This window comes from Electrophorus electricus, chromosome 14, assembly GCF_041902795.1.
Source record: "Electrophorus electricus isolate QZ-2024a chromosome 14, ASM4190279v1, whole genome shotgun sequence".
Classification (NCBI taxonomy): Eukaryota; Metazoa; Chordata; class Actinopteri; order Gymnotiformes; family Gymnotidae; genus Electrophorus; species Electrophorus electricus.
This window is the reverse complement of record NC_137510.1, coordinates 7,885,192-7,899,199: the sequence shown is the minus strand read 5'-3', so window position 1 is coordinate 7,899,199 and position 14,008 is coordinate 7,885,192.

Sequence of the window (14,008 nt, the reverse complement as noted above, 5' to 3'; positions counted from 1 at the left end):
TGTATTCAACTTAAACACTGTTTCAGAGCAAGACATCTTGTTTTTAACCAAATTGAATGACTTACAATGTGTTAAGAAAACACATATTTCAAGTGAAAAGAGTTTATACAGGGGAGAAATAAGGTGTTTATAATATGACCAATTAAAGTAATTGCAACTCTCTTTGTACACCTCTACCCACAAAGAAACAGGGCTTCTATGCATTGTAATCAGCTTATACACCGTTTCAGAGCAAGACATCTTGTTTTTAACCAAACTGAATAACTTACAATATCCTAAGAAAACACATATTTCAAGTGAAAAGAGTTTATCCAGGGGAGAACAAGTTGTTTTAACATGGTTCTAATGTGACCCTCGCAAGTAATTGCAACTCTGTTTTTACACCTCTAACCACAAGGAGGCAACGTTTCCACGCATTATAATTGGCTTATACATAGTTTCAGAGCAAGAAATATTGTTTTTAACCAAACTGAACAACTTACAATATCCTAAGAAAACACATATTTCAAGTGAAAAGAGTTTATACAGGGGAGAAACAAGGTGTTTGTTATATGACAATTTAAAGTAATTGCAACTCTGTTTGTAAACCTCTAAACACAAAGAAACAGGGCTTCTATGCATTGTAATCAGCTTAAACACTGTTTCAGGGCAAGAGATTGTGTTTTAGACTAAAATGGAATGCATTATAAGAAGAATCTTTACTTGGAAACTCTGTTCTTTACCTTTTTCACACTATGAAACAGCTTTGTATTCACCTTAAACACTGTTTCAGGGCAAGAGATTGTGTTTTAGACTAAAAGGGAGTGCATTATAAGAAGAATCTTTACTTTGAAACTCTGTTTACCGTTTTCACACTACGAAACAGCTTTGTATTCAACTTAAACACTGTTTCAGAGCAAGACATCTTGTTTTTAACCAAATTGAATGACTTACAATGTGTTAAGAAAACACATATTTCAAGTGAAAAGAGTTTATACAGGGGAGAAATAAGGTGTTTATAATATGACCAATTAAAGTAATTGCAACTCTCTTTGTACAGCTCTAACCACAAAGAAACAGGGCTTCTATGCATTGTAATCAGCTTATACACCGTTTCAGAGCAAGACATCTTGTTTTTAACCAAACTGAATAACTTACAATATCCTAAGAAAACACATATTTCAAGTGAAAAGAGTTTATCCAGGGGAGAACAAGTTGTTTTAACATGGTTCTAATGTGACCCTTGCAAGTAATTGCAACTCTGTTTTTACACCTCTAACCACAAGGAGGCAACGTTTCCACGCATTATAATTGGCTTATACATAGTTTCAGAGCAAGAAATATTGTTTTTAACCAAACTGAACAACTTACAATATCCTAAGAAAACACATATTTCAAGTGAAAAGAGTTTATACAGGGGAGAAACAAGGTGTTTGTTATATGACAATTTAAAGTAATTGCAACTCTGTTTGTAAACCTCTAAACACAAAGAAACAGGGCTTCTATGCATTGTAATCAGCTTAAACACTGTTTCAGGGCAAGAGATTGTGTTTTAGACTAAAATGGAATGCATTATAAGAAGAATCTTTACTTTGAAACTCTGTTCTTTACCTTTTTCACACTATGAAACAGCTTTGTATTCACCTTAAACACTGTTTCAGGGCAAGAGATTGTGTTTTAGACTAAAAGGGAGTGCATTATAAGAAGAATCTTTACTTTGAAACTCTGTTCTTTACCTTTTTCACACTATGAAACAGCTTTGTATTCACCTTAAACACTGTTTCAGGGCAAGAGATTGTGTTTTAGACTAAAAGGGAGTGCATTATAAGAAGAATCTTTACTTTGAAACTCTGTTCTTTACCTTTTTCACACTATGAAACAGCTTTGTATTCACCTTAAACACTGTTTCAGGGCAAGAGATTGTGTTTTAGACTAAAAGGGAGTGCATTATAAGAAGAATCTTTACTTTGAAACTGTTCTTTACCTTTTTCACACTATGAAACAGCTTTGTATTCACCTTAAACACTGTTTCAGGGCAAGAGATTGTGTTTTAGACTAAAAGGGAATGCATTATAAGAAGAATCTTTACTTTGAAACTCTGTTTACCGTTTTCACACTATGAAACAGCTTTGTATTCAACTTAAACACTGTTTCAGAGCAAGACATCTTGTTTTTAACCAAATTGAATGACTTACAATGTGTTAAGAAAACACATATTTCAAGTGAAAAGAGTTTATACAGGGGAGAAACAAGGTGTTTGTTATATGACAATTTAAAGTAATTGCAACTCTCTTTGTACACCTCTAACCACAAAGAAACAGGGCTTCTATGCATTGTAATCAGCTTATACACCGTTTCAGAGCAAGACATCTTGTTTTTAACCAAACTGAATAACTTACAATATCCTAAGAAAACACATATTTCAAGTGAAAAGAGTTTATCCAGGGGAGAACAAGTTGTTTTAACATGGTTCTAATGTGACCCTTGCAAGTAATTGCAACTCTGTTTTTACACCTCTAACCACAAGGAGGCAACGTTTCCACGCATTATAATTGGCTTATACATAGTTTCAGAGCAAGAAATATTGTTTTTAACCAAACTGAACAACTTACAATATCCTAAGAAAACACATATTTCAAGTGAAAAGAGTTTATACAGGGGAGAAACAAGGTGTTTGTTATATGACAATTTAAAGTAATTGCAACTCTGTTTGTAAACCTCTAAACACAAAGAAACAGGGCTTCTATGCATTGTAATCAGCTTAAACACTGTTTCAGGGCAAGAGATTGTGTTTTAGACTAAAATGGAATGCATTATAAGAAGAATCTTTACTTTGAAACTCTGTTCTTTACCTTTTTCACACTATGAAACAGCTTTGTATTCACCTTAAACACTGTTTCAGGGCAAGAGATTGTGTTTTAGACTAAAAGGGAGTGCATTATAAGAAGAATCTTTACTTTGAAACTCTGTTCTTTACCTTTTTCACACTATGAAACAGCTTTGTATTCACCTTAAACACTGTTTCAGGGCAAGAGATTGTGTTTTAGACTAAAAGGGAGTGCATTATAAGAAGAATCTTTACTTTGAAACTCTGTTCTTTACCTTTTTCACACTATGAAACAGCTTTGTATTCACCTTAAACACTGTTTCAGGGCAAGAGATTGTGTTTTAGACTAAAAGGGAGTGCATTATAAGAAGAATCTTTACTTTGAAACTGTTCTTTACCTTTTTCACACTATGAAACAGCTTTGTATTCACCTTAAACACTGTTTCAGGGCAAGAGATTGTGTTTTAGACTAAAAGGGAATGCATTATAAGAAGAATCTTTACTTTGAAACTCTGTTTACCGTTTTCACACTATGAAACAGCTTTGTATTCAACTTAAACACTGTTTCAGAGCAAGACATCTTGTTTTTAACCAAATTGAATGACTTACAATGTGTTAAGAAAACACATATTTCAAGTGAAAAGAGTTTATACAGGGGAGAAATAAGGTGTTTATAATATGACCAATTAAAGTAATTGCAACTCTCTTTGTACACCTCTACCCACAAAGAAACAGGGCTTCTATGCATTGTAATCAGCTTATACACCGTTTCAGAGCAAGACATCTTGTTTTTAACCAAACTGAATAACTTACAATATCCTAAGAAAACACATATTTCAAGTGAAAAGAGTTTATCCAGGGGAGAACAAGTTGTTTTAACATGGTTCTAATGTGACCCTCGCAAGTAATTGCAACTCTGTTTTTACACCTCTAACCACAAGGAGGCAACGTTTCCACGCATTATAATTGGCTTATACATAGTTTCAGAGCAAGAAATATTGTTTTTAACCAAACTGAACAACTTACAATATCCTAAGAAAACACATATTTCAAGTGAAAAGAGTTTATACAGGGGAGAAACAAGGTGTTTGTTATATGACAATTTAAAGTAATTGCAACTCTGTTTGTAAACCTCTAAACACAAAGAAACAGGGCTTCTATGCATTGTAATCAGCTTAAACACTGTTTCAGGGCAAGAGATTGTGTTTTAGACTAAAATGGAATGCATTATAAGAAGAATCTTTACTTGGAAACTCTGTTCTTTACCTTTTTCACACTATGAAACAGCTTTGTATTCACCTTAAACACTGTTTCAGGGCAAGAGATTGTGTTTTAGACTAAAAGGGAGTGCATTATAAGAAGAATCTTTACTTTGAAACTCTGTTTACCGTTTTCACACTACGAAACAGCTTTGTATTCAACTTAAACACTGTTTCAGAGCAAGACATCTTGTTTTTAACCAAATTGAATGACTTACAATGTGTTAAGAAAACACATATTTCAAGTGAAAAGAGTTTATACAGGGGAGAAATAAGGTGTTTATAATATGACCAATTAAAGTAATTGCAACTCTCTTTGTACACCTCTAACCACAAAGAAACAGGGCTTCTATGCATTGTAATCAGCTTATACACCGTTTCAGAGCAAGACATCTTGTTTTTAACCAAACTGAATAACTTACAATATCCTAAGAAAACACATATTTCAAGTGAAAAGAGTTTATCCAGGGGAGAACAAGTTGTTTTAACATGGTTCTAATGTGACCCTTGCAAGTAATTGCAACTCTGTTTTTACACCTCTAACCACAAGGAGGCAACGTTTCCACGCATTATAATTGGCTTATACATAGTTTCAGAGCAAGAAATATTGTTTTTAACCAAACTGAACAACTTACAATATCCTAAGAAAACACATATTTCAAGTGAAAAGAGTTTATACAGGGGAGAAACAAGGTGTTTGTTATATGACAATTTAAAGTAATTGCAACTCTGTTTGTAAACCTCTAAACACAAAGAAACAGGGCTTCTATGCATTGTAATCAGCTTAAACACTGTTTCAGGGCAAGAGATTGTGTTTTAGACTAAAATGGAATGCATTATAAGAAGAATCTTTACTTTGAAACTCTGTTCTTTACCTTTTTCACACTATGAAACAGCTTTGTATTCACCTTAAACACTGTTTCAGGGCAAGAGATTGTGTTTTAGACTAAAAGGGAGTGCATTATAAGAAGAATCTTTACTTTGAAACTCTGTTCTTTACCTTTTTCACACTATGAAACAGCTTTGTATTCACCTTAAACACTGTTTCAGGGCAAGAGATTGTGTTTTAGACTAAAAGGGAGTGCATTATAAGAAGAATCTTTACTTTGAAACTCTGTTCTTTACCTTTTTCACACTATGAAACAGCTTTGTATTCACCTTAAACACTGTTTCAGGGCAAGAGATTGTGTTTTAGACTAAAAGGGAGTGCATTATAAGAAGAATCTTTACTTTGAAACTGTTCTTTACCTTTTTCACACTATGAAACAGCTTTGTATTCACCTTAAACACTGTTTCAGGGCAAGAGATTGTGTTTTAGACTAAAAGGGAATGCATTATAAGAAGAATCTTTACTTTGAAACTCTGTTTACCGTTTTCACACTATGAAACAGCTTTGTATTCAACTTAAACACTGTTTCAGAGCAAGACATCTTGTTTTTAACCAAATTGAATGACTTACAATATCCTAAGAAAACACATATTTCAAGTGAAAAGAGTTTATACAGGGGAGAAACAAGGTGTTTGTTATATGACAATTTAAAGTAATTGCAACTCTGTTTGTAAACCTCTAAACACAAAGAAACAGGGCTTCTATGCATTGTAATCAGCTTAAACACTGTTTCAGGGCAAGAGATTGTGTTTTAGACTAAAATGGAATGCATTATAAGAAGAATCTTTACTTTGAAACTCTGTTCTTTACCTTTTTCACACTATGAAACAGCTTTGTATTCACCTTAAACACTGTTTCAGGGCAAGAGATTGTGTTTTAGACTAAAAGGGAGTGCATTATAAGAAGAATCTTTACTTTGAAACTCTGTTCTTTACCTTTTTCACACTATGAAACAGCTTTGTATTCACCTTAAACACTGTTTCAGGGCAAGAGATTGTGTTTTAGACTAAAAGGGAGTGCATTATAAGAAGAATCTTTACTTTGAAACTCTGTTCTTTACCTTTTTCACACTATGAAACAGCTTTGTATTCACCTTAAACACTGTTTCAGGGCAAGAGATTGTGTTTTAGACTAAAAGGGAGTGCATTATAAGAAGAATCTTTACTTTGAAACTGTTCTTTACCTTTTTCACACTATGAAACAGCTTTGTATTCACCTTAAACACTGTTTCAGGGCAAGAGATTGTGTTTTAGACTAAAATGGAATGCATTATAAGAAGAATCTTTACTTGGAAACTCTGTTCTTTACCTTTTTCACACTATGAAACAGCTTTGTATTCACCTTAAACACTGTTTCAGGGCAAGAGATTGTGTTTTAGACTAAAAGGGAGTGCATTATAAGAAGAATCTTTACTTTGAAACTCTGTTTACCGTTTTCACACTACGAAACAGCTTTGTATTCAACTTAAACACTGTTTCAGAGCAAGACATCTTGTTTTTAACCAAATTGAATGACTTACAATGTGTTAAGAAAACACATATTTCAAGTGAAAAGAGTTTATACAGGGGAGAAATAAGGTGTTTATAATATGACCAATTAAAGTAATTGCAACTCTCTTTGTACACCTCTAACCACAAAGAAACAGGGCTTCTATGCATTGTAATCAGCTTATACACCGTTTCAGAGCAAGACATCTTGTTTTTAACCAAACTGAATAACTTACAATATCCTAAGAAAACACATATTTCAAGTGAAAAGAGTTTATCCAGGGGAGAACAAGTTGTTTTAACATGGTTCTAATGTGACCCTTGCAAGTAATTGCAACTCTGTTTTTACACCTCTAACCACAAGGAGGCAACGTTTCCACGCATTATAATTGGCTTATACATAGTTTCAGAGCAAGAAATATTGTTTTTAACCAAACTGAACAACTTACAATATCCTAAGAAAACACATATTTCAAGTGAAAAGAGTTTATACAGGGGAGAAACAAGGTGTTTGTTATATGACAATTTAAAGTAATTGCAACTCTGTTTGTAAACCTCTAAACACAAAGAAACAGGGCTTCTATGCATTGTAATCAGCTTAAACACTGTTTCAGGGCAAGAGATTGTGTTTTAGACTAAAATGGAATGCATTATAAGAAGAATCTTTACTTTGAAACTCTGTTCTTTACCTTTTTCACACTATGAAACAGCTTTGTATTCACCTTAAACACTGTTTCAGGGCAAGAGATTGTGTTTTAGACTAAAAGGGAGTGCATTATAAGAAGAATCTTTACTTTGAAACTCTGTTCTTTACCTTTTTCACACTATGAAACAGCTTTGTATTCACCTTAAACACTGTTTCAGGGCAAGAGATTGTGTTTTAGACTAAAAGGGAGTGCATTATAAGAAGAATCTTTACTTTGAAACTCTGTTCTTTACCTTTTTCACACTATGAAACAGCTTTGTATTCACCTTAAACACTGTTTCAGGGCAAGAGATTGTGTTTTAGACTAAAAGGGAGTGCATTATAAGAAGAATCTTTACTTTGAAACTGTTCTTTACCTTTTTCACACTATGAAACAGCTTTGTATTCACCTTAAACACTGTTTCAGGGCAAGAGATTGTGTTTTAGACTAAAAGGGAATGCATTATAAGAAGAATCTTTACTTTGAAACTCTGTTTACCGTTTTCACACTATGAAACAGCTTTGTATTCAACTTAAACACTGTTTCAGAGCAAGACATCTTGTTTTTAACCAAATTGAATGACTTACAATATCCTAAGAAAACACATATTTCAAGTGAAAAGAGTTTATACAGGGGAGAAACAAGGTGTTTGTTATATGACAATTTAAAGTAATTGCAACTCTGTTTGTAAACCTCTAAACACAAAGAAACAGGGCTTCTATGCATTGTAATCAGCTTAAACACTGTTTCAGGGCAAGAGATTGTGTTTTAGACTAAAATGGAATGCATTATAAGAAGAATCTTTACTTTGAAACTCTGTTCTTTACCTTTTTCACACTATGAAACAGCTTTGTATTCACCTTAAACACTGTTTCAGGGCAAGAGATTGTGTTTTAGACTAAAAGGGAGTGCATTATAAGAAGAATCTTTACTTTGAAACTCTGTTCTTTACCTTTTTCACACTATGAAACAGCTTTGTATTCACCTTAAACACTGTTTCAGGGCAAGAGATTGTGTTTTAGACTAAAAGGGAGTGCATTATAAGAAGAATCTTTACTTTGAAACTCTGTTCTTTACCTTTTTCACACTATGAAACAGCTTTGTATTCACCTTAAACACTGTTTCAGGGCAAGAGATTGTGTTTTAGACTAAAAGGGAGTGCATTATAAGAAGAATCTTTACTTTGAAACTGTTCTTTACCTTTTTCACACTATGAAACAGCTTTGTATTCACCTTAAACACTGTTTCAGGGCAAGAGATTGTGTTTTAGACTAAAATGGAATGCATTATAAGAAGAATCTTTACTTGGAAACTCTGTTCTTTACCTTTTTCACACTATGAAACAGCTTTGTATTCACCTTAAACACTGTTTCAGGGCAAGAGATTGTGTTTTAGACTAAAAGGGAGTGCATTATAAGAAGAATCTTTACTTTGAAACTCTGTTTACCGTTTTCACACTACGAAACAGCTTTGTATTCAACTTAAACACTGTTTCAGAGCAAGACATCTTGTTTTTAACCAAATTGAATGACTTACAATGTGTTAAGAAAACACATATTTCAAGTGAAAAGAGTTTATACAGGGGAGAAATAAGGTGTTTATAATATGACCAATTAAAGTAATTGCAACTCTCTTTGTACACCTCTAACCACAAAGAAACAGGGCTTCTATGCATTGTAATCAGCTTATACACCGTTTCAGAGCAAGACATCTTGTTTTTAACCAAACTGAATAACTTACAATATCCTAAGAAAACACATATTTCAAGTGAAAAGAGTTTATCCAGGGGAGAACAAGTTGTTTTAACATGGTTCTAATGTGACCCTTGCAAGTAATTGCAACTCTGTTTTTACACCTCTAACCACAAGGAGGCAACGTTTCCACGCATTATAATTGGCTTATACATAGTTTCAGAGCAAGAAATATTGTTTTTAACCAAACTGAACAACTTACAATATCCTAAGAAAACACATATTTCAAGTGAAAAGAGTTTATACAGGGGAGAAACAAGGTGTTTGTTATATGACAATTTAAAGTAATTGCAACTCTGTTTGTAAACCTCTAAACACAAAGAAACAGGGCTTCTATGCATTGTAATCAGCTTAAACACTGTTTCAGGGCAAGAGATTGTGTTTTAGACTAAAATGGAATGCATTATAAGAAGAATCTTTACTTTGAAACTCTGTTCTTTACCTTTTTCACACTATGAAACAGCTTTGTATTCACCTTAAACACTGTTTCAGGGCAAGAGATTGTGTTTTAGACTAAAAGGGAGTGCATTATAAGAAGAATCTTTACTTTGAAACTCTGTTCTTTACCTTTTTCACACTATGAAACAGCTTTGTATTCACCTTAAACACTGTTTCAGGGCAAGAGATTGTGTTTTAGACTAAAAGGGAGTGCATTATAAGAAGAATCTTTACTTTGAAACTCTGTTCTTTACCTTTTTCACACTATGAAACAGCTTTGTATTCACCTTAAACACTGTTTCAGGGCAAGAGATTGTGTTTTAGACTAAAAGGGAGTGCATTATAAGAAGAATCTTTACTTTGAAACTGTTCTTTACCTTTTTCACACTATGAAACAGCTTTGTATTCACCTTAAACACTGTTTCAGGGCAAGAGATTGTGTTTTAGACTAAAAGGGAATGCATTATAAGAAGAATCTTTACTTTGAAACTCTGTTTACCGTTTTCACACTATGAAACAGCTTTGTATTCAACTTAAACACTGTTTCAGAGCAAGACATCTTGTTTTTAACCAAATTGAATGACTTACAATATCCTAAGAAAACACATATTTCAAGTGAAAAGAGTTTATACAGGGGAGAAACAAGGTGTTTGTTATATGACAATTTAAAGTAATTGCAACTCTGTTTGTAAACCTCTAAACACAAAGAAACAGGGCTTCTATGCATTGTAATCAGCTTAAACACTGTTTCAGGGCAAGAGATTGTGTTTTAGACTAAAATGGAATGCATTATAAGAAGAATCTTTACTTTGAAACTCTGTTCTTTACCTTTTTCACACTATGAAACAGCTTTGTATTCACCTTAAACACTGTTTCAGGGCAAGAGATTGTGTTTTAGACTAAAAGGGAGTGCATTATAAGAAGAATCTTTACTTTGAAACTCTGTTCTTTACCTTTTTCACACTATGAAACAGCTTTGTATTCACCTTAAACACTGTTTCAGGGCAAGAGATTGTGTTTTAGACTAAAAGGGAGTGCATTATAAGAAGAATCTTTACTTTGAAACTCTGTTCTTTACCTTTTTCACACTATGAAACAGCTTTGTATTCACCTTAAACACTGTTTCAGGGCAAGAGATTGTGTTTTAGACTAAAAGGGAGTGCATTATAAGAAGAATCTTTACTTTGAAACTGTTCTTTACCTTTTTCACACTATGAAACAGCTTTGTATTCACCTTAAACACTGTTTCAGGGCAAGAGATTGTGTTTTAGACTAAAAGGGAATGCATTATAAGAAGAATCTTTACTTTGAAACTCTGTTTACCGTTTTCACACTATGAAACAGCTTTGTATTCAACTTAAACACTGTTTCAGAGCAAGACATCTTGTTTTTAACCAAATTGAATGACTTACAATGTGTTAAGAAAACACATATTTCAAGTGAAAAGAGTTTATACAGGGGAGAAACAAGGTGTTTGTTATATGACAATTTAAAGTAATTGCAACTCTCTTTGTACACCTCTAACCACAAAGAAACAGGGCTTCTATGCATTGTAATCAGCTTATACACCGTTTCAGAGCAAGACATCTTGTTTTTAACCAAACTGAATAACTTACAATATCCTAAGAAAACACATATTTCAAGTGAAAAGAGTTTATCCAGGGGAGAACAAGTTGTTTTAACATGGTTCTAATGTGACCCTTGCAAGTAATTGCAACTCTGTTTTTACACCTCTAACCACAAGGAGGCAACGTTTCCACGCATTATAATTGGCTTATACATAGTTTCAGAGCAAGAAATATTGTTTTTAACCAAACTGAACAACTTACAATATCCTAAGAAAACACATATTTCAAGTGAAAAGAGTTTATACAGGGGAGAAACAAGGTGTTTGTTATATGACAATTTAAAGTAATTGCAACTCTGTTTGTAAACCTCTAAACACAAAGAAACAGGGCTTCTATGCATTGTAATCAGCTTAAACACTGTTTCAGGGCAAGAGATTGTGTTTTAGACTAAAAGGGAGTGCATTATAAGAAGAATCTTTACTTTGAAACTCTGTTCTTTACCTTTTTCACAGTATGAAACAGCGTTGTATTCACCTTAAACACTGTTTCAGGGCAAGAAATTGTGTTTTTAACCAAATTGAATGACTTACAATGTGTTAAGAAAACACATATTTCAAGTGAAAAGAGTTTATACAGGGGAGAAATAAGGTGTTTATAATATGACCAATTAAAGTAATTGCAACTCTCTTTGTACACCTCTACCCACAAAGAAACAGGGCTTCTATGCATTGTAATCAGTTTATACACCGTTTCAGAGCAAGACATCTTGTTTTTAACCAAACTGAATAACTTACAATATCCTAAGAAAACACATATTTCAAGTGAAAAGAGTTTATCCAGGGGAGAACAAGTTGTTTTAACATGGTTCTAATGTGACCCTCGCAAGTAATTGCAACTCTGTTTTTACACCTCTAACCACAAGGAGGCAACGTTTCCACGCATTATAATTGGCTTATACATAGTTTCAGAGCAAGAAATATTGTTTTTAACCAAACTGAACAACTTACAATATCCTAAGAAAACACATATTTCAAGTGAAAAGAGTTTATACAGGGGAGAAACAAGGTGTTTGTTATATGACAATTTAAAGTAATTGCAACTCTGTTTGTAAACCTCTAACCACAAAGAAACAGGGCTTCTATGCATTGTAATCAGCTTATACACCGTTTCAGAGCAAGACATCTTGTTTTTAACCAAACTGAATAACTTACAATATCCTAAGAAAACACATATTTCAAGTGAAAAGAGTTTATCCAGGGGAGAACAAGTTGTTTTAACATGGTTCTAATGTGACCCTTGCAAGTAATTGCAACTCTGTTTTTACACCTCTAACCACAAGGAGGCAACGTTTCCACGCATTATAATTGGCTTATACATAGTTTCAGAGCAAGAAATATTGTTTTTAACCAAACTGAACAACTTACAATATCCTAAGAAAACACATATTTCAAGTGAAAAGAGTTTATACAGGGGAGAAACAAGGTGTTTGTTATATGACAATTTAAAGTAATTGCAACTCTGTTTGTAAACCTCTAAACACAAAGAAACAGGGCTTCTATGCATTGTAATCAGCTTAAACACTGTTTCAGGGCAAGAGATTGTGTTTTAGACTAAAAGGGAGTGCATTATAAGAAGAATCTTTACTTTGAAACTCTGTTCTTTACCTTTTTCACAGTATGAAACAGCGTTGTATTCACCTTAAACACTGTTTCAGGGCAAGAAATTGTGTTTTTAACCAAATTGAATGACTTACAATGTGTTAAGAAAACACATATTTCAAGTGAAAAGAGTTTATACAGGGGAGAAATAAGGTGTTTATAATATGACCAATTAAAGTAATTGCAACTCTCTTTGTACACCTCTACCCACAAAGAAACAGGGCTTCTATGCATTGTAATCAGCTTATACACCGTTTCAGAGCAAGACATCTTGTTTTTAACCAAACTGAATAACTTACAATATCCTAAGAAAACACATATTTCAAGTGAAAAGAGTTTATCCAGGGGAGAACAAGTTGTTTTAACATGGTTCTAATGTGACCCTCGCAAGTAATTGCAACTCTGTTTTTACACCTCTAACCACAAGGAGGCAACGTTTCCACGCATTATAATTGGCTTATACATAGTTTCAGAGCAAGAAATATTGTTTTTAACCAAACTGAACAACTTACAATATCCTAAGAAAACACATATTTCAAGTGAAAAGAGTTTATACAGGGGAGAAACAAGGTGTTTGTTATATGACAATTTAAAGTAATTGCAACTCTGTTTGTAAACCTCTAAACACAAAGAAACAGGGCTTCTATGCATTGTAATCAGCTTAAACACTGTTTCAGGGCAAGAGATTGTGTTTTAGACTAAAATGGAATGCATTATAAGAAGAATCTTTACTTGGAAACTCTGTTCTTTACCTTTTTCACACTATGAAACAGCTTTGTATTCACCTTAAACACTGTTTCAGGGCAAGAGATTGTGTTTTAGACTAAAAGGGAGTGCATTATAAGAAGAATCTTTACTTTGAAACTCTGTTCTTTACCTTTTTCACACTATGAAACAGCTTTGTATTCACCTTAAACACTGTTTCAGGGCAAGAGATTGTGTTTTAGACTAAAAGGGAGTGCATTATAAGAAGAATCTTTACTTTGAAACTCTGTTCTTTACCTTTTTCACACTATGAAACAGCTTTGTATTCACCTTAAACACTGTTTCAGGGCAAGAGATTGTGTTTTAGACTAAAAGGGAGTGCATTATAAGAAGAATCTTTACTTTGAAACTGTTCTTTACCTTTTTCACACTATGAAACAGCTTTGTATTCACCTTAAACACTGTTTCAGGGCAAGAGATTGTGTTTTAGACTAAAAGGGAATGCATTATAAGAAGAATCTTTACTTTGAAACTCTGTTTACCGTTTTCACACTATGAAACAGCTTTGTATTCAACTTAAACACTGTTTCAGAGCAAGACATCTTGTTTTTAACCAAATTGAATGACTTACAATGTGTTAAGAAAACACATATTTCAAGTGAAAAGAGTTTATACAGGGGAGAAACAAGGTGTTTGTTATATGACAATTTAAAGTAATTGCAACTCTCTTTGTACACCTCTAACCACAAAGAAACAGGGCT